The sequence below is a fragment of the Hemiscyllium ocellatum genome, chromosome 35 (genome assembly GCF_020745735.1).
Source record: "Hemiscyllium ocellatum isolate sHemOce1 chromosome 35, sHemOce1.pat.X.cur, whole genome shotgun sequence".
NCBI lineage: Eukaryota > Metazoa > Chordata > Chondrichthyes > Orectolobiformes > Hemiscylliidae > Hemiscyllium > Hemiscyllium ocellatum.
The window spans coordinates 43,232,922-43,253,801 of NC_083435.1; the positions used below are offsets into that span (position 1 = coordinate 43,232,922).

General features: G+C 42.0%; 1 long non-coding RNA gene across 1 annotated transcript in view; it reads left to right on the forward strand.

Annotated features, from left to right (window-relative positions):
• Positions 1–8,567: 8,567 nt before the first annotated feature.
• The window catches only part of LOC132832441 (uncharacterized), a 33,565-nt gene continuing 21,252 nt past the window's right edge, over positions 8,568–20,880 (forward strand). The window contains exons 1-2 of the long non-coding RNA XR_009646938.1: positions 8,568–8,609; positions 17,380–20,035. This is a non-coding gene — a long non-coding RNA (uncharacterized LOC132832441). The remainder of the gene's footprint in view (positions 8,610–17,379; positions 20,036–20,880) is intronic.

The window sequence follows — 20,880 nt, forward strand, 5'->3', positions numbered from 1 at the left end:
CTTAATGGCTCAATCTTGAATATGAGACCCTGAGGTGTAATTATCTGGGAAGTGCAGAGTTACAATGTGTTTCTGAGGTTAATTCTGTCTTTCATTGTGACCAGCTGAAGATTTGGTCAGTGCACAGAGGTGAGGTTCTACACTGAAATCAATGTTTAAGCGGAAGGTGAATGGTATCTGATTTGTTGGAGAGAAATGAATAATGCATAGTTGTGTTTCCTGGTCAAAGATGTAGTTTGTTGATCTGAAAACAGCTTGTTGGTCTGGAGACTAAAGACGAGGAGGAAATGAGGACTGCAGATGCTGGAGATCTGAGTTGGGGTGTGGTGCCAGAAAAGTACAGCATCCAAGGAGCAGGAAAATCGACATTTCAGGGATAGGATTCCTGATGAAGAGCTGGTGCCTGTAACTATGTTTTTGTTTTGCTGCTATTTACCTATTATTTACTTAGTGAAGTTACTTAACTGTGATCTGCCTGTATTGCTCGCAAGGCAAAGCTTTTCACTGTGCCTTGGTACACGTGACAATAAATTCAGTTCAATTCATTTCAATTATGCCCAGAGCATTGATTCTCCTGCTCCTCGGGTGCTGCCTGACCTGCTGTGCTTTTCGACAATCTCGACTGTAGACAAAAGACTATTGGTACAAAGTGGAGGTTGACCTCCATTTGAGAATTAAAACCGAAACACCCAAAGAGGAGCGTCTTGCCCTAAAATCTGTTAAAAAAATGTGAAATGTGGTGTAATCTGCTATTCAGTAACTTCTAGTGGCTAAGTAAAATAAATCCCTGACACTCACTTTAAACCAACAAGTGACAATTTATTTATCCAACTCTAACAGTGAACAAACCATTAGCTAAACCATTATCAAACTAAATAAATCCATTCTAACTACTAAGTATTCTTGAATAAAACATGATTCTAATAGTATGCTGTTCCAATAAATACAAATCTCACTCATATGACAATAAATAGAATTTACTCTCTCAAAATTATAACCGGGTTACATGTCTTCCAGAATGTTCTGTGCCTTCTCCTTTGTTTAATCTGTCAGGAATGCCTTCTATGTCGATTCTTCTGTCAGGCACATTCACTAGTTGTGTCTTTGGTACTGTTGTTATTCAGATGGTGCTTTTTCTAATGCATAAAAAAATGCTGTGTGAGCCAGCGATTCTCTCTTGAGCTGAGGGCTGTGAGCTGTTATGGATGGCAGTTAGCTGTGAGGGCTTTGTCAATCTGTCCCCATCTTTCATACCCATGATGACATATCAATATTTCTTACAGTAGGATTGGTCCTCTGTTGTCAAAACCGCCGGATTTAAATTTAATAGGTTTTTGCTATCTCAGGGCCCGGTTCAATTGTTTGGTTCAACTCAAATGCCTGTTGTCTTGGTAAAAATTGCTGGTTGGCCTGCTAACTGTATGGCCTTTCCATAGAAATATTTCAATTTAGGTTCTCTGTGTACTCACAAATTTTTAAGCTGCTGGTCACAGACATGCATAAAAACAACCTAAACACTGAAAAAACACCATCTTTTGAAAGGACTGTGTAATGCTTTCCCCCCCCTAGCATTTTACAAACACCAATTTCTAACCTCCTGCCTCCCAACTTATAATTACTATATCCAACTTGCAACACCTCCCCCCTTAATAAGAAATATGAACCAACATTATGAACAGATGGCTTCATTTGTTTTAAAATTTTAATTCCATTTTATTACAGCACTCCTTAACCTAGAGTTACACATTTCATACTAATTCTATAGATGTATAAATGTGTATAAATATATATATATATAAAACATTGAACACTACTGTTTCTATCTTACATAAACATTTTTCTTTTAAATGCACGATAAAGCATGCATGATAATCTTTTCATGATTCACAACTTGTGTAATCTGCAAAATAAGTGCTTGTAACACGAGATTCCAACGAAGTCATCTGGTGCTCTTGTCCTGAAACCTTTCTGGAAATGTCAAACGATTGTGATTGGTACACACAATTATCTCTGATGTATTGTTTGCAATGTAAACACTAAAATGTTGTAAGACCATTACCAAACTCAATAACTCTTTTTCAATGGTGGAATATTTTTTCTGGTGGATGTTGAGATTTTTTGAAAAATAACAGATTGGCCTTTCAATTCCACAATCATTCTCCGGTAACAACACAACTCTAATACCTACATCGCTTGCTTAGATGGCGATTTTGAAAGGTTTCAAAAAAGTTGGCATGGCTAAAACTGGTGTGGTGGTTAACACCACGTTTAAATGCTCAAATGCTCCCTGGCATTGTTCTGTTCACCAAAATTTCATTTAATTTTTTAACGGTGCCACTAAGCTATTAAGGTTTGGTAGAAATTTCCTATAGAATCCGCTCGATCCTAAAAATCAAAGCACTTCCTTCTTCATGGATGGTCTTGGAAATGCCTTGATGGCCTTTGTCTTCACGTTCCTCAGTGTCTTCACATTTCACAGTGTCATCTGTTCATATCTGATGTTGTGCCCGAAGAATGTTAATTCTGCCTTCGCAAGTTCTGTTTTTGCCAAGCTTATAACCAACTTTGCATTCCATAGTCTCTCAAAGGGCTCTGCCAATTGCTCCATGTGATTTTTCTATGAATGGCTAAAGATCACTAAGTCATCTGTGTAGATTAGTCAATCCTGCAACAACTCTGTTTGTAAACCGTTGGAAAGTGGCTGGTGCATTTTTCATTCAAAAGGCATTACTTTCAATTGATATAGCCCATTTGGGGTTACAAAAGCAGAAACGTCTTTTGCTCTGTCTGACAAAGGTACTTGCCAGTAACTGCGAAGTAAGTCCAATTTTGTAATCTAAGTTTAATTCAGACAAATGTGAGGTGCTGCATTTTGGGAAAGCAAATCTTAGCTGGACTTTTCTCTTAACGGTAAGGTCTTAGGGGGTGTTGCTGAACAAAGAGACTTTGGAGTGCAGATTCATAGCTCCTTGAACGCAGGCAGATAGGATAGTGAAGAAGGCGTTTGATATGTTTTCCTTTATTGGTCAGAATATTGAGTACAGGAGTTGGGAGGTCCTGTTGTGGCTGTACAGGACATTGGTTAGGCCACTGTTGGAATATTGTGTGCAATTCTGATCTCTTTCCTGTTGAAAAGATGTTGTGAAACTTGAATGGGTTCAGAAAAGATTTACAAGAATATTGCCAGGGTTGGAGAATTTGAGCTGTAGGGAGAGGCTGAACAGGCTGAGGCTGTTTTCCCTGGAGTATCGGAGGTTGAGGGGTGACCTTATAGACGTTTACAAAATCATGAGGGGAATAGATAGGATAAATAGACAAAGTCTTTTCCCTGGGGTCGGGGTGTCCAGAACTAGTGGGCATAGGTTTAGGGTGAGAGGGGAAAGATATAAAAGAGACCTAAGGGGCAACTCTTTCACACGGAGGGTGATACGTGTATGGAATGAGCTGCCAGAGGAAGTGGTGGAGGCTGGTACAATTGCAACATTTAAAAGGCATTTGGATGGGTATATGAATAAGAAGGATTTGGAGGGATATGGATGGGCTGGTGCTGGCAGGTGGAACTAGATTGGGTTGCGATATCTGGTTGGCATGGACGGGTTGGACGAAGGGTCTGTTTCCATGCTGTACGTCTCTATACATCTATTTGATCAATATTACAGCAGGAGTATGGTCGGGCTGAAGTGGATGACAAGCAGTACAGACAGAACACACGATGGATATGGGATTCAAAATAAATTCAATGTTGGGAACATCTCCCTTGTTTGTTGTTTTAGTAACATAAAAGTTCAGGGTGCATATTTCATTTAAGTCTGGAACACTTGTCTGAATTTGGTTCAGGTAACTGCATAAATACATGTGTTTGGGCAGGTGCACAAACACAGAAGCATAAAACTAGTGGAGTCAGTTATATATGTTGGGTCATAGAAATAGAGACGTACAGCATGGAAACAGACCCTTCAGTCCAACATGTCCACGCCAACCAAATATCCCAACCCAATCTAGTCCCACCTGCCAGCGTCTGGCCCATATCCCTCAAAACCTTTCCTATTCATCTACCTATCCAGATGACTTTTAAATGTTGCAATTGTACTAGCCTCCAATACTTCCACTGACAGCTCATTCATTATACGTACCACCCTCTGCGTGAAGACATTGCCCCTTAGATCTCTCTTATATCTTTCCCCTCTCACCCTAAACCTATGCCCTCTAGTTCTGGACTCCCCGACCCCAGGGAAAAGCATTTGTCTATTTATCCTGTCTATGCCCTTCATGATTTTATAAACCTCTATGAGGTCCCCCCTCAGCCTCTGACGCTCCAGGGAAAACAGCCCTAGCCTATTCAATCTCTCCCTATAGCTCAAATCCTCCAACCCTGGCGACATCCTTGTAAATCTTTTCCAAACCCTTTCAAGTTTCACAACATCTTTCTGACAGGAGGGAGACCAGAATTGCACGCAATATTCCAAACTGGCCTAACCAATGACCTACACAGCCACAACATGACTTCCCAACTCCTGTACTCAATACTCTGAACAATAAAAGAAAACATATCAAATGCCTTCTTCACTATCCTATCTATCTGTGACTCCACTTTCAAGGAGCTATGAACCTGCACTCCAAGGTCTCTTTGTTCAGCAACACTCCCTGCGACCTTACCATTAAGTGTATAAGTCCAGCTAAGATTTGCTTTTCAAAAAAAGCAGCACCTCACATTCATCTGCCATCTCTCAGCCCATTGACCCATCTGATCAAGAGCCCTTGATCAGGTAACCTTCTTCACTGTCCACTACACCTCCAATTTTGATGTCATCTGCAAACATATTAACTATACCTCTTATGCTGACATTTATAAATGAAGAAAAGTAGAGGACCCAGCACCAATCCTTGTGGCACTCCACTGGTCACAGGCCTACAGTCTGAAAAACAACCCTTCACCACCACCTCTGTCTTCTACATTTGAGTCAGTTCTGTATTCAAACGGCTCGCTCTCCCTGTATTCCATGTCATCTGACCTTGCTAACCAGTGTATCATGGGGAATTTTCTTGAACGCCTTACTGTAGTCCATATAGATCACATCTATTGCTCTGCCCTCATCAATCCTCTTTGTTACTTCTTCAAAAAACTCAATCAAGTTTGTGAGACATGATTTCCCACACACAAAGCCATGTTGACTATCCCTAATCAGTCCTTGCCTTTCCAAACAAATGTACATCCTGTCTCTCAGGACTCCCTCCAACAACTTGCCCACCACCGCTCACTGGTCTATAGTTCCCTGACTTGTCCTTACCACCTTTCTTAAATAGTGGCACCATGTAGCAACCTCCAGTCTTTTGGCACGTCACCTGTGACTATCAATGATACAAATATCTCAGTGAGAGGCCCAGCAATCAATTCCCTAGCTTTCTGCAGAGTGCAAGAGTATACCTGATCAGGTCCTGGGGATTTACCCACTTTTATGTGTTTCAAGACATGCAGCACTTCCTCCTCTGTAATGTGGACATTTTTCAAGATGTCACTATCTATTTCCCTCCGTTGTATATCTTCCATGTCTTTATCCACAGTAAGTACTGATTGTAATTGTAACATTACACATTATTGGTTTGTCATTTGCATTAATAAGAAAGATATCACACACATCATCCAGACGCAGTGAAGAGTAAGATAATAGATTTCCTTTGCTTCTCAATTTTTGGATCACTCTGAGCAACATTGGTCATGTTCCCTCTCAGCCTCCTGTGGATCTGCTGGCTGTTAAAATACGTCCCACAGTCAGAGCATTGAGCAACAAGATAAGGAATGGTGGGAGGAGTTGATTTAAGGAATGGTCAATCAGCTAACTGTTACCCATGCAGCTCCAGTGTAATATTCCACCTTAGGTTTGCAGCCCATGTTACGTTATCAATTGTAATGGGTCAAATGCAAAGCAGAAGGAATTTTTTTTAAAAACAGAACAGCAGACAGTTCCTAGAATCACAGATACATTTTTTTCAGTGCAGTATTTTGTCCTCAGCTTCTGGCAGCAGTTGGCAATAAAACAATCAAAGGTGAAAGCGACCATTTGAGAGATCACATTTCCCTGGCACAGGATTGCAATAGTTATCACTTTAGCAGTAATATATTAAAGAACAGAAAACATGAATCTACCATCAGATTGCAACAAACGAGTGCATCTGCAGCATTTTGGCATTATCTCAAATTTTATTCTGGAATATTCCTCTTATGCAATTGAAATGATATAAATATAAAGTTATGGCTTAATCAGTATAAAATAAATCAAAATAATCATCTTCGTAAGCATGCGTGGCATTATCAAAATTGTTTAAACATTAAAATCCTTGGAGCTACTTGCTTTATGAACACATGAAAGAGATGGTGCAAACCCTTGGGGCTGAGAGGAAATTACAAATGAGTTATCTGTATGATATGAATAGCAAACTATAATCAACTAGAAATAATTGTCTGAAAGCAAGAAATAAACCTAAGAAAATGGATTGAAAATATTGACGATTGAACCTGTTAGGAGGCTTTGTTGTAAATACTCAGAAGACCAAGAGCAAGAAGCCCAAACAGCTGGGTTTGGATCTGTGAGCATAAAAGGGAAGTGAATACCTGGTGAGGAAATTGTCTTCGCATTGTCAGACTATGTTCAAAGGCCAACTGTCACCATATGCTACTTGAGGAAGCATGACAGACTAAACTGTAAACCTTCCCCGGTCCTGAAGCGATTACCTCAAAGCAGGGCCCATATTACTCAGATGAGTCTTTATGTCACAATTCACTTCTGTAGTTCTTTTGGTCATGGCTCAGGTAATAATTGAGATATTATTATCTTTTAAGTTAGATTCTTGATTTGGCCTAACACCTCTTCCTGACTGCACAGACATCCTTTTTGTTCACTTCACAATTTTTCAGTACCACCATGGACCACAATTACCACACTCCCATGGTCAGTTCCTTCACAGATCAGAACAAATGTCCTAACATTGACCCAGTGCAGTAGCATTCTGGAGTCATCTTGCTCTAAGAGAATAGTGTCATTCTCCCTCAGTATACAGTTCTGACTTACTGCTGCATTTCTTTTTCTCCCTCTGCTGGACTGACTTCCTGTACCACAGTATCTTAGTCAGTGCTGTTGTCCTCTCTGTTGTCCTTGGTGTTATCAAGTTGATTTGAAAGAACATCAAATATATTGGACAGTTGTGAAGTCTGAGCCTCCTATGTTGGTACTCTGTAGATTCTCTAACTTAACACACTCTCAATCAACCCCATCCCATTTCATACCAGTTAAAATTCAAGAGAGTCAACCTGTGGGGTTGTTGCTTCATCAGAACTTCTGTCATGTTTGCGCTTTTAAATTGCATAGCTCCGATATTTAAGATGATGTCTCCACACTCTCCATTACACCCAAGAAACTTGGCAGCATCATCCAGGACAAATAAGTCCGCTTAATTGCCATCACATCCACAAATATTCAACTTTCCACTAACAATGTTCAGTAGAAATTCACAAAGGCTCGAAGGACAAGAGCTCTGGTTATGTGGGGAACACGGCTGCCTCCAAGTTCCCTTTCAACTACTCACTGTCCGAACTTAGAGATACATTACAATTGCTTCAGTTTAACTGTGTCAACATGCAGGAACTCACTTACAAATAGGACTGTGCACTGACATACAAAAATATACACTTGAGCAATCCAAGAAGACAGCTCTATACCACCACTACCTCAAGGATAACCAGTGATGGTCAATCAGTACTAACCCAGCTAGCAATGCCCACATCCTACGCATGAATAAAAACGTATGTGAGGTTTGGAATTTTTTTTGTGTGTTTACAAGTGTGTTGCACAATTTGGATATATCGATTGCGTTGCCATCAAACTTCTGAACAAAATGAAATACAAATCAAGCTGATGCCACCCCTTACTTAATTCAACCCTTTTAAGTTCATGCATTATTCTGTGAATCTACCCTGAAACCTCCATCAAAGTGCCCACCAAACCCACTTCTCCTGCTCCTTGGATGCTGCCTGACCTGCTGCGCTTTTCCAGCAACACATTTTCAGCTCTGATCTCCAGCATCTGCATTCCTCACTTTCTCCACTTTGCTTTGGCCAAATCTGTCATCCCCAAAACTTTGACAATCCAACAAATGAAGTTATGTACTCATTAATCTTTCTTAGACTCTTTGGGTATTTTTTTAATGCAAAGGCATCGACTTAACAGTGTAAAATCTAATATTTCGTCTCATGGTTTTGTATCAGATCAGAGAACATTGCGTCAAACGACCCATTCTGGAGCAATAATGTATCATGCATTAAACACACCAGGATTCCCCCTGGAATAGCTCATTGCCCAAATGATACTGAGATACAGTGTAACTTTGAACTTATTTGCCCAGGGAAACTCTTATTAAACACATGAGGAACAGTACATTGAGATGATTAGGAATAAATGGACATAGCTCATCGCAACTTAACCTGTTCTTATTTTACATTGGATTGGCTGTGAGAGACGTCAATCAGAGAGTCCACCCACTCTGCCCATTTTCTCCTCTTCCTCTTCCAGAGCTGGTTCACTTCCTATAGGGACTGAAAACCAAGTGAGGAGATGGTGAGTGAAGGAGCAGATTTTATACAAATTGTATCCCATAATATCCACACCAATCTTCAGGCAGTCTGACTATCCTGTGGGCAGTCAGGGGTGGAAATGTCCGTTATGCTGTGTGAGAAGATCCAGCTGAGAGAGCTGTTTACTCGGTGCTTTGTGCTGAACTTGTGACTGGAGCTGTGTGTTGGACATTGAGTGTGTTTATTGGAAGCATTTCTGTCTGGTTTCCAGGCTGAGTTTTGTTGTTGGCTCATTACTAAATATGAGAAAGTGAGGTGGCATTATCGGAGAGATGCGGAGTTACGATGTATTTTTTTCAGCAGCTATATCGAGGCGAGTGCTGACTTTCATTGTGATCAGCTGAAAAGTTGGGTGAGTGCTGAGAAGTGAGGTCCTACGTTGAAAGTAACGTGCAGGGAGAAGGTAAATGGAGTCTGATTTGTTGGAGCGAAATCTTTTATGTGTAGTCGTGTTTCTTGGTCATTGATATTGTTAGTGGAACTGGAAACTGCTTGTGCTCTGAAGACGAAGTCTTTGCTCATCAAGACCATTTGCAGTCAGCCTGTTGGTGAGATCAAGGAATGGGACTGTGCCATACTATGAGATTGTGATGGAATAAAGTTCTGCTGTTGATAGCTGTCTTCACCTTATGATCTGTCCTTAGTCCACTTCCATCGTGATGGTGAACATTGTTAGAACATTCGATGATTTTGTTTCATCATTTTTATTCTTTTATCAATTTTGATTGGAAGTTGTAAACAGAAGTTGTGTTGCGGATCCTGGAAAACAGCTTGTGCTCAAAAGGTAAAGTCTATATTGAGGACTTCTTCACAGGCCTGGTCCCATAAAGAAATGCCATTTTTAAGCTGTTTCTAATTTTTTTGAAAAACAAAAGGCTGTTGCTCACAGTCCAAAGGTCATTTTCAATACATAGTTCATTGTTTCAAACCAAAAATGGGAAAAAAAGAAGACAGTGAGGACTATATTGTATAGGACCAAGGTTTAAGGATAAAGGTGCTAGGGTATTTTTTGATATTCAGCATATTCCAAAAGGTTTAATTTATAGGGTTAAGTAATAACAGGAAATCTGAATGTTGTGGTGTGCCCTTCCTGCTCTATATGGGAACTTGAGAACATTTTCAGTGCCTTGCATCAGCATGCATGCAGGAAGCGTCTCCAACAGCAAGTTCTGGAAGCCTGGGTTTGGAACTGGAGCAGCAGCTGGGGACACTGTGGAGCAACAAAATGGCAAAGAATATTATGGATAGCACATACGGAGAGGTGGTCACACTGTCTGCTAAGGCTTGACGGGCAGAGTGAGAAGACTAGAGAGGCAGGACTGCAGTCTCCTCTGGCTATACCTTGTGCCTCACAGTGGTTGTAGGAAGTTTTTGAGGGAAAGGGTGAACAGCCAGTCGCGATACACATTAGTACTAGGAAATGGTTTAAAAAAGGGATGATGTCCTAAAATCAGAATATAGGGAGTTGGGAAGTAAGTTGAAGAATAAGTTCTGAAAGGTAGTGATCTCAGAGTTGCTCCCAGTTCCACATGCTAATTAGAGTAGAAATAGCAAGAATGCATTCCTAAAAAGATGGTCCGAAGTAGATGCTGTGGTGGATTAGGTAATATTACTCAAGGCATGATAGAAGAATATTCGAGGACTGAATGGATGAACTGCAGCCATTGTTCATTCCTGTCTGGTGCAAAATTGAAACAGGGAAGAAAAGGAAATTAGAGATAGTGTCAAATTCAAGAAACGGGCATACAAATTGAACACAGAAGCAACAGACCTGAGGAGGGGGAGCAGTTTTGAATTCAGCAAAGGAGGATAAAGCGGTTGATTGTGAAAGGGAAAATAGAGTATTAGTGAAAGGTTGCAGGAACATAAAAACTGGCTGTTAATGTAGCTAAGCAAAGAGGAAAAGATAGATGAAGCCAAATGTAGGCCCCTTATTTCAGAAACAGGCAAGTTCATTACAAAGAAATAGTAGACCAACTAAACGTACCCTGATTCTATGTTCACAAAGGAGGACTCAAAAAATGGACCAGAAATGTTGGGAATAAAGGATTTAGTGACATGGGAAACTGAAGAAAATCAGTATTAATAGGGGAATAGTGTTGGGGAAATTGATGGGCCTGAAGACCAATAGGTCCCAGGTCTGATAACCTGCATCCCAGAGAGTGGATGGATTGGTGGTCATTTTCAAGATCATATAGCACCTGGAATGGTTCCTATTGATTTGAAGGGTGGCTAACATAACCTCTCTACTTAAGGGAGGCAGAGAAAAAGTTGGGAATAATCAGCCTGAGGTTGGTAGTGGGGAAAATCCTAGAATCCATTGTAAAAGAATTAATTGTTGAACATTCGGTAAACAGTGGCAGACTGAATAGAGCCCACGTGGATTTATGAAAGGGAAATCATGCTTGACAAATCTATAGGAATTCTTTAAAGCTGTAACTCGTGGATGTGGTGAGGATGAGCCAGCAGATGTGGTGTATTTTGACTTTCAAAAGACTTCTGTCATAGCCCTCATAAGAAATCAATGTTCAAAATTAAAGTACATTGAATTGGGGTAGCATACTGAGATGGATAGAAAACTAGTTGGCAGACAGAAAAGAAAACATGCGAATAATGGGTATTTTCCCGAAAGTTACACAGTGACTACTGGGCTACAGTATTCGGAAGTACATTGGGAGTCAGTGCTTGGAATCCAGACATTCACAATTTGTATTCATAATTTGGATGAGGGAACTAAATAATATCTCCAGGTTTGCACATGACACAAAGCTGGGTGGGAGGATCAGCTGTGATGAGAATGCAGAGTTGCATCAGTATAATTTGAACAAGTTGTGTGAGTGGGCAAATGCATCAACATGCAGCACTATGAGGATGATTATGAGGTCATCAATTTAGTAACGTAAAAACAAAGATATATTATTATTTTAATGGATGTAAGTTAAGAGAAGGTAATGTGCAATGACACCTTGACCTCTCCTGCCCATCAGTCGCTGAAGGTAAGCAAACAGGTACAGCAGGTGGTGAAGAAGACAAGGGTATGTTAGCCTTCACAGAAAGGGGATTCAAATATAGGAGCAGTAATGTCTTGTTGCAATTCTCCAGGGCTGTGGTGAGACTACACATGGAATATTGTGCGTAGTTTTGGTCTCATTACCTGAGGAAGGATGTTGTTACTGTAGGAGTGCAGTGAAGGTTTACCAGAATGATTCCATGGAAATTAGGACTAAAGTAAATGGAGAGTATAAATCATTGAGGATTATGTTTGCTGGAGTTCAGAAGAGTGAGGGGCACCTCACAGGAACCTGTCAAATTCTAACATGATTGGTAGATGTAGAAAGGATGTTCCTGATAGCAGGAGAGTGCAGAACCAGGGATCTAAGTCGAAGGATGTGAAATAAATCATTTAGGACTGAGGTGAGGAGACATTTGTTCATCCAGAGAGTACTGAGCCTCTGGAACTTGCAACCACGCAAAACAGTCAAGACCAGACATTGTATGATTTCAAGAAGGAGTAGGATATAGCCTTTGTGGGAAAAGGAATCAAGGAATATCAGGTAAAGCAGGTCCAAGCTGTTGAATGAATGGTACAGCAGGCTCAAAGTGCCAAATTGCCTGCTTCTATTTTTTTTCTGTTGCTTTGCATATTTCACTCGCTCCTTTCTTTAAAGGCAGTTTAACATTTGCCAATCGGATGGGATAGTTCCTGTTTTGAAGTTCCACAATTATAGCAGGCATATTCACTATCTCCATAGGTAGCTCTTCTACAGTCCTGGGGTACAGGCTGTCAGGAGCCCTTCATCAGGAATGAGGAGAGTGTGGCACATTCTCCTCATTCCTGATGAAGGGCTTATGCCCGAAACGTCGAATTTCCTGTTCCTTGGATGCTGCCTAACCTGCTGTGCTTTAACCAGCAACACATTTTCAACTGTGATCTCCAGCATCTGCAGACCTCATTTTTTACCCTATAGGCTGTCAGGGCCTGGAATTCAACAGATTTTCATTGCTTCGATTTCACCAATCCTTTTTCTGTCTTGATATTACCTTCCTCACTGTAGCTGCTAGATTCCACCTATATCTGGAACGAACTTCTTACTTATGCTTTGAAGATCAACACAGAACTTTTGTTCAATATCTCTGCCATTTCCTCATTCACTGCAATATTTTCTGCAATCTCTGCATCAAAGGGATTGATATTTATTTGAGCTGCTCTCTCCCTGATTATATTCCTAAAACACTGAGATTTTCTTTTATCAACTCTTTGACACGTACTCGCTGGTTTCCAAAACACTTCCAATCTGCAGACTCGTTCCTACAGTTTTCAATATTATAAAACTCTTCCTTTAATTTTAATGCTATCCATAATTTCCTGAGTGAGCCACAGATGGGTTTCTCAGTGGAATGTATACTTGTTTTTAACTTTTTGGATTGTTTCTTTAAGTATTTCGCTGTTCATTTACAACCATGCTCCACAGTCCATTTATCCAGCTAACCTAAGTCTACCCCCCCTCATAACAATGTAATTGACTTTCAGTTTGAAAATTCCTCTTTGTGTTCAGATAATATTAATTTGAAACTGAAGATGAAAATCAAAGATATTACTCAATGGTTCCTCGTGATGACTTACAAATTAATCATGTTTTATTCCACAATAATGACTACTGTTTCATTACATGACAGATAGATCTTGACCATTGCTAAAGGAACATCTACACTGTGGGAAGACCAAAAGACCATAAGACATAGGAGTGGAAGTAAGGCCATTCGGCCTATCAAGTCCACTCCGCCATTCAATCATGGCTGATGGGCATTTCAACTCCACTTACCAGCATTCTCCCCGTAGCCCTTAATTCCTTGTGACATCAAGAATTTATCAATCTCGGCCTTGAAGCCATTGAGTGTCACAGCCTCCAATGCACTCCGCGGCATCGAATTCCACAGGCCCACCACTCTTTGGCTGAAGAAATGTCTCCGCATTTCTGTTCTGAATTTACCCTCTCTAATTCTAAGGCTGTGCCCACGGGTCCTAGTCTCCTCGCCTAGCGGAAACAAGTTCTTAGCGTCCACTCTTTCCAAGCCATGTATTATGTATTAGATCTCCCCTTAACCTTCTAAACTCCAATGAATACAATCCCAGGATCCTCAGCCGTTCCTCATATGTTAGACCTGCCATTCCAGGGATCATCCGTGTGAATCTCCGCTGGACACGCTCCAGTGCCAGTATGTCCCTCCTGAGGTGTGGGGCCCAAAACTGGACACAGTATTCCAAATGGGGCCTAACCATTGCTTTATAAAGTGCTTTATAAAACATCTCTGCTTTTATATTCCAACCCTCTTGAGATTAATGACAACATTGCATTCGCTTTCTTAATCACAGATTCAACCTGCATGTTTACCTTTAGAGAATCCTCGACTAGCACTCCCAGATCCCTTTGTACTTTGGCTTTATGAATTTTCTCACCATGCTTGTATTCTTTTTTCCAAAGACCTCACATTTGCTCTCGTTGAATTTCATCAGCCATTTCCTGGACCACTCTCCCAAACTTTCGAGATCCTTCTGCAGCCTCCCCACTTCCTCAGTACTCCCTGCCTGTCCACCTAACTTCGTATCATCGGCAAACTTCTCTAGAATGCCCCCAGTCCCTTCATCCAAATCATTGATATATAATGTGAACAGCTGTGGCCCCAACACTGAACCCTGCGGGACACCGCTTGTTACCGGCTGCCATTCCGCAAAAGAACCTTTTATCCCAACTTTCTGCCTTCTGTCAGACAGTCAATCCTCAATCCATGCCAGTAGCTCACCTCAAACACCATGAGCCCTCACCTTACTCAGCAGCTTCCCGTGTGGCACCTTATCAAAGGCCTTTTGGAAGTCTAGATAGACCACATCCACTGGGTTTCCCTGGTCTAACCTACTTGTCACCTCTTCAAAGAAATCCAACAGGTTTGTCAGGCATGACCTCCCCTTACTAAATTCATGGTGACTTGTTCCAATCCAATCCTGCTCTTCCAAGAATTTAGAAACCTCATCCTTAACGATGGATTCTAGAATTTTACCAACAACCGTGGTTAGGCTAAATGGCCTATAATTTTCCATCTTTTGTCTTGATCCTTTCTGGAACAAGAGGGTTACAACAGCGATCTTCCAATCTTCCGGGACTTTCCCTGACTCCAGTGACTTTTGAAAGATCTCAACCAACGCCTCCGCTATTTCCTCAGCCACCTCCCTCAGAACTTTAGGATGTAGCCCATCAGGGCCAGGAGATTTGTCAATTTTAAGACCTTTTAGCTTTTCTAACACTATCTCTTTTCTAATGGCAACCATACTCAACTCAGCCCCCTGACTCCCTTTAATTGTTGGGATATTACTCATGTCTTCCACTGTGAAGACTGACACAAAGTACTTATTAAGTTCTCCAGCCATTTCCTTATTTCCCATCACTAGCCTTCCAGCATGAGTTTGAAGTGGCCCAATGTCTACTTTAGCATGTCATTTGTTTCTTATGTATTGAAAGAAACTTTTACTATCATTTCTAATATTACTGGCTAGCCTACCTTCATCTTTGATCCTCTCCTTCCTTATTTCTCTCTTTGTTATCCTCTGTTTGTTTTTGTAGCCTTCCCAATCTTCTGATTTCCCACTGCTCTTGGCCACTTTATAGGATCTCTCTTTTTCTTTGATACATTTCCTGACTTCCTTTGTCAGCCATGGCTGTCTAATCCCTCCCTGGATAATCTTTCTTTTCCTTGGGATGAACCTCTGTACAGTGTCCTCAATTATACCCACAAACTCCTGCCATTTTTGCTCTACTGTCTTCCCCGCTAGGCTCTGCTTCCAGTCTATTTTTGTCAGTTCCTCTCTCATGCCCTCATAATTACCTTTATTTAACTGTAACACCATTACATCCGATTTTGCCTTCTCTCTTTCAAACTGCAGATTGAACTCTACCCTATTATGATCGCTGCTTCCTAAGTGTTCCCTTACTTTAAGATCTTTTATAAAGTCTGGTTCATTACATAGCACAAGGTCCAGAATAGCCTGCTCCCTTGTGGGCTCCATGACAAGCTGTTCCAAAAGGCCATCCTATAAGCATTCCATGAATTCCTTTTCTTTGGATCCTCTGGCTACGTTATTTACCCAGTCCACCTGCATATTGAAGTCTCCCATGATCACCGTGACCTTGCCTTTCTGACATGCCTTTTCTATTTCCCGGTACATGTTGCGCTCCAGGTCCTGACCACTGTTAGGAGGTCTGTACATAACTCCCTTTATGGTTTTTTTTGCCTTTGTGGTTCCTCAATTCCACCCACACAGACTCCACATCATCCGACCCTATGTCGTTCAGTGCCATAGATTTAATTTTGTTCTTAACTAACAAGGCAACCCCACGCCCTCTGCCCACTCCCTGTTTTTTTGATAAGTTGTAAATCCTTGAATGTTTAACTGCCAGTCCTGAGCCCCCTGCAGCCATGTCTCTGTGATGCCTACCATATCATAATCATTCACGATGATCTGTGCCATTAGTTCATCTACTTTATTACGAATGCTACGAGCATTCAGGTAAAGTACCTCAATGCTAACTTTCTTATCATTAGAGATATTGGAAGTCATAAGATGTCCTAAGTTATCCTTCCTTTTTGTTGCATTCCTAGTCTGCCTCAAGCTTAAATCCACCTGCATACATGTTATCCTCCTGCTTATCTTTCCATTTAACTTCCTGTCGCTTTCACTTTCCCTTCCCCCCCCCCCCAATTCAGAAGTTTAAAGTCCTACTGCCCACTCTATTTATCCTCTTCGCTAGAACATAGGTCCCGCATTGGTTCAGGTGGAGACCGTCCCAATGGTACAGATCCCCCTGATTCCAAAACACATGCCAACGCCCCATGAAGAGGAATCCCTGTTTCCGACACCAATCCCTTAGCCACGTGCTTACTTCCCTAATTTTCTTATCCCTTAGCCAATTGGCACGTTGCTTGGGCAGTAATCCGGAGATTATAACCCTTGAGGACCTGTACTTCAATTTCCTTCCTAGTGCTTGATAGTCTCCAAATGGGTCCTTCACCCTAGCTTTGTCTATGTTGTCAGTCCCAACGTGGACCACAACAACTGGATCCTCCCCCTCCCGCTCCAATATCCTTTCAAGCCGGTCGGAGATGTCCTACACCCTGGCATCGGGCAGGCAACACACCATGCGAGACTCCTGATCCAGCTTGCAAAGGATACAGTCTGTCACCCTAATTATAGAATCCCCTTTAACAGCTACTTGTCTTTTTGCTCCCCCCTCTTGAATGGCCTTCTGCACCATGGTGCCGTGGTCAGCTGGCTGATCCTGTCCAGAGCCCTTTTCCTCATCCGTACAGGGAGCAAGAATCTCATACCTGTTGGACAAGGTCAAGGGCTGAGGCTCCTGCACTCCTGAACTCAGGTTCCCCCCACCTGCCTCACTTACAGTCACACTCTGATGTGCCTGAGCACTAACTGAATGTGAATTACTTAATCTCCCAGATGTGATTGCCTCCTGAAACAAAGTGTCCAGGTAACTCTCCCCCTTCCGGATGTGCAGCAGTGTTTGAAGCTCAGATTCCAGATCATCAACTCTGAGCCGGAGTTCTTCCAGCAACCAACACTTGCTGCAGATGTGGTCACTGCCATTCACAATAGAAACAGCCATCTCCCACATCATACAGCTACAGCACATCACCTGCCCAGCCATCTCTGCTTAGTTAATTACTTTATTACCGTCTCTCTGCAGCATTGCTCAAGACAGAGAAGGTTGAGCAGTACAACCATCTTCTGGAAATCAGAGTGGTCACGGGAGCTTTGACATATTATCAGATCTGAAACTGATCGGTGAGGTGGAGCCTTCCAGGAGAACCAACTTCTCTGAACATTCATCTGTGGGGAGACTGGAGGCTGGGAAGAAATGTGAGTGGATGCCAAGTCAACTAAGTTGCATGAGGTATTCACTCCTATCTGGAGGTGAGGCTGATCAAAGGTGAGGTGTGTGAGAAGGGCGCCATAGACTCAGAATTTCTTAAACACAAGGTACATTTGCAGAATAGCTATAACACAAGGAAAGTTTCTTGGAAAAGAAACCGTTCAAGTGTGAGGAGTGTAATCAAACTTTTGAGCAGTCATCAATGCTTGTGACTCACCGACGCATTCACATAGGAAAGAAGCCGTTCAAATGTGAAATATGTGATCAGAGGTTTGCCCAGTTATCGGGCCTTGCGAATCACTGGCCCATTCACATAGGGGAAAAACCATCCAAGTGTGAGGTGTGCGGCAAGTCATTCTCACAGTCATCAACACTCCTCTTGCATTAACGTGTTCACACAGGGGAGAAACCATTCCGGTGTGAGGTGTGTTTCAAATCTTTCTCCGACTTGTCGACCTTCCGCAGACACCAACGCATTCACACAGGGAAGAAACCATTTATGTGTGGAGTGTGCAACGAATCGTTCTCATTGTCATCAGATCTTCGTATACACCAACGCATTCATACAGGGGAGAGACCGTTTATGTGCAAACTGTGTGAGAAGTCATTCTTGTCATCATCAGATCTCTGCAGACATCAACGCATTCACACAGGGGAGAAACCATTCAGATGTGAAGTGTGTAACAAATCATTTTTGCAGTCAGGAAACCTCCGCACACCAACGCATCCACATAGGGGAGAAACTGTTCAAATGTAGCATTTGTGACAGATCATTCTCTGACTCAACAAGGCTTCTGCTTCACCAGAGGGTCCACACAGGGGAGAAACCATTCACATGTGAGGTGTGTAATAAATCATTCTCGATGTCATCAAGCCTCAATGAACACCATCATATTCACACAGGAGAGAAACCATTCAGATGCAAGGTATGTGACAAGGCATTCTCGATATCATCAAGCTTCTGTGTATACCAACGCATTCACACGGGAGAAACCATACAGATGTGAAGTGTTTAACAAAGCATTCTCGATCAAGTTTCCGTGTACACCAAAACATTCATATGGGGAGAGACCATTCAAATGTGAAATGTGTGGCAAATCATTCTCGCAGTCAGGAAATCTCTGCACACACCGAAGTACCCACACAGGGGAGAAACATTTCAAGTGTAAGTTATGTGACAGATCATTCTCCAACTCAGCAAGGTTCTTGCTTCACCAAAGGATCCATACAGGGGAGAAGCCATTCACATGTGAAGTGTGTGACAAATCATTTTCTTTGTCATCAAGCTTCCATGTACACCAATGCAGTCATAAGGGGAGAAACCGTTCAAATGTGATGTGTGCAACAAATCATTCGTGAGGTCATGGAACCTCCTGTTCCATCGGAGGATCCACACAGGGGAGTGAAATGTTTATCATGGAATGCTTTTGGTATCTTTAATCATTCATGGGATTCACCATGGGATTCACACAGGGGAGAAACTCTTCAGTTGCAGTGTTTGTGACAAGACTTTCACACAGTCAGTGTAATTATCCATCAAGCACATTCACGTTCGTGACAAATCCGATTGCTATAGCATCTGTCACGAAGCCTTCACACAGTTTATGCACCCAGTGGAACATCAGCGAACCCACAGTGAAATGACTGACCAAAGCTTTGCCCGTCTGTCCTCAACGTGTGAATCTGTACCCAGTCTCACTGAGCAGGGTGTTCAGTGGGACTGAGACACAGAACAAGAAGCAGCTTTCACTCCCATCAAACAACTAGTGATGACATCACCAGTGCTGAGAGATTATGATGTAACAATGGAGTCACCCTGCAGTGTGATGTCAGTGAAACAGGACTTGGAGTAACCCCCATGCAGTGAGGACAACTCGCTGTGTTCGTATCCAGAGTGTCTACACAAACTGAACAACACTGGGTACAGGTTGAGAAAAAGAGTCTAGATATTGTCTTGCTTGTGAGCATTTCAATGTGTACCTGTTTGGGAAAGAGGAAAAAACTGATAATTGACTTCAGTGAGAAAGGATGAGATAACACCCCCATCTCCATCAATGGAACTGAAATTGAAGGGGAGAACTACAAGTTCCTAGGAGTGGTGAGAGCTGACAACCTGTCCTGGATTTCCCATATAGTTGCAATGGTCAAGGCACAACAATGCCTCTTCTTCCTGAGGTGGCTCAGCAAATTTGGTATGCCCATAAGGACTCTCTCCAAACTCGATAGATGCGCATTTGAAAGCACACTGTCCGAGTGTATAATGGTCTGGTATGGCACCTACTCTGCCCAGGATCACAGGAAGCAATACAGGATGGTGTGCACAGCCCAGGCCATCATGGGAGCCACCCTTCCACCCAGTGACTCCATTTACACTGCCGCAGAAAGGCTGCCAACATCATCAAAGACCTTTCGCACCCGGATAATGATCTTCCATCACGCAGAATATACACATGGCTGAACACGTGCGCCAGTAGGTTCAGATACTTCCCAGCCATTATTAGACTATTCAATGGACTCTCTAGTCTTAGATCATTCTGGTCTTACTAACATTGATCTCTCTTGTACACTCTATGTAATTTTACCTGTCTGCTTCTGTCTAAATCTTTTGTTCTGCACACCTTTGTTTACTATGATCTGCCTGTACTGCTCGTAAACCAAACTTTTCACTGTACTTTGTTACACATGACGATAAATAAATCATTCAATCTTTAAAAAAAGATGGTGGAGTCTGACAGCAGGCCTTTTCAAAGAATGTTTCTCAAACCACTTAAATCTGCTCCTCAGCATTGGTACTGGATGTTACTTTGCTTGCAGAGATAATACCTGGAAGTGAAGTACAAGCAACGGAGTTGATACTGACAAGAAGTGTCAAATCTTCCAAATTTACCACAAGAAACAACAGCACCATGTGCTCTTGAATGATCAAACCTGCAGACTATATCTCTGGTCTCCGGACTATTGATGTTCAGAAGTATGGTATTAGCCTCGCCCAGAGAGATTCATGTGATTTATCTGGTACGTTTGAACATCCAGCAGGAATTCCCCAGTTTCCAAGACATTCCGAAAAGGTCTCCAATTCAGATTTCAGATCATTTCAATTATCCAGGAATTTTTTGGTAGGAAGGAACCTTGTCCAACTGCTCATTTAAGTAATCCCCGCTCACTCACACTGACCTCCTAACCACGCCTAACTACTGAAACTCTTCATGTTGCTAAGACCTGCCCTGATGACACCACCACCCCAACAGACTAAACCTGTCCACCCCTGATCACCCAACTACGCAAAGTTAATGAGTTTCCAACCTGTAGTCTGCC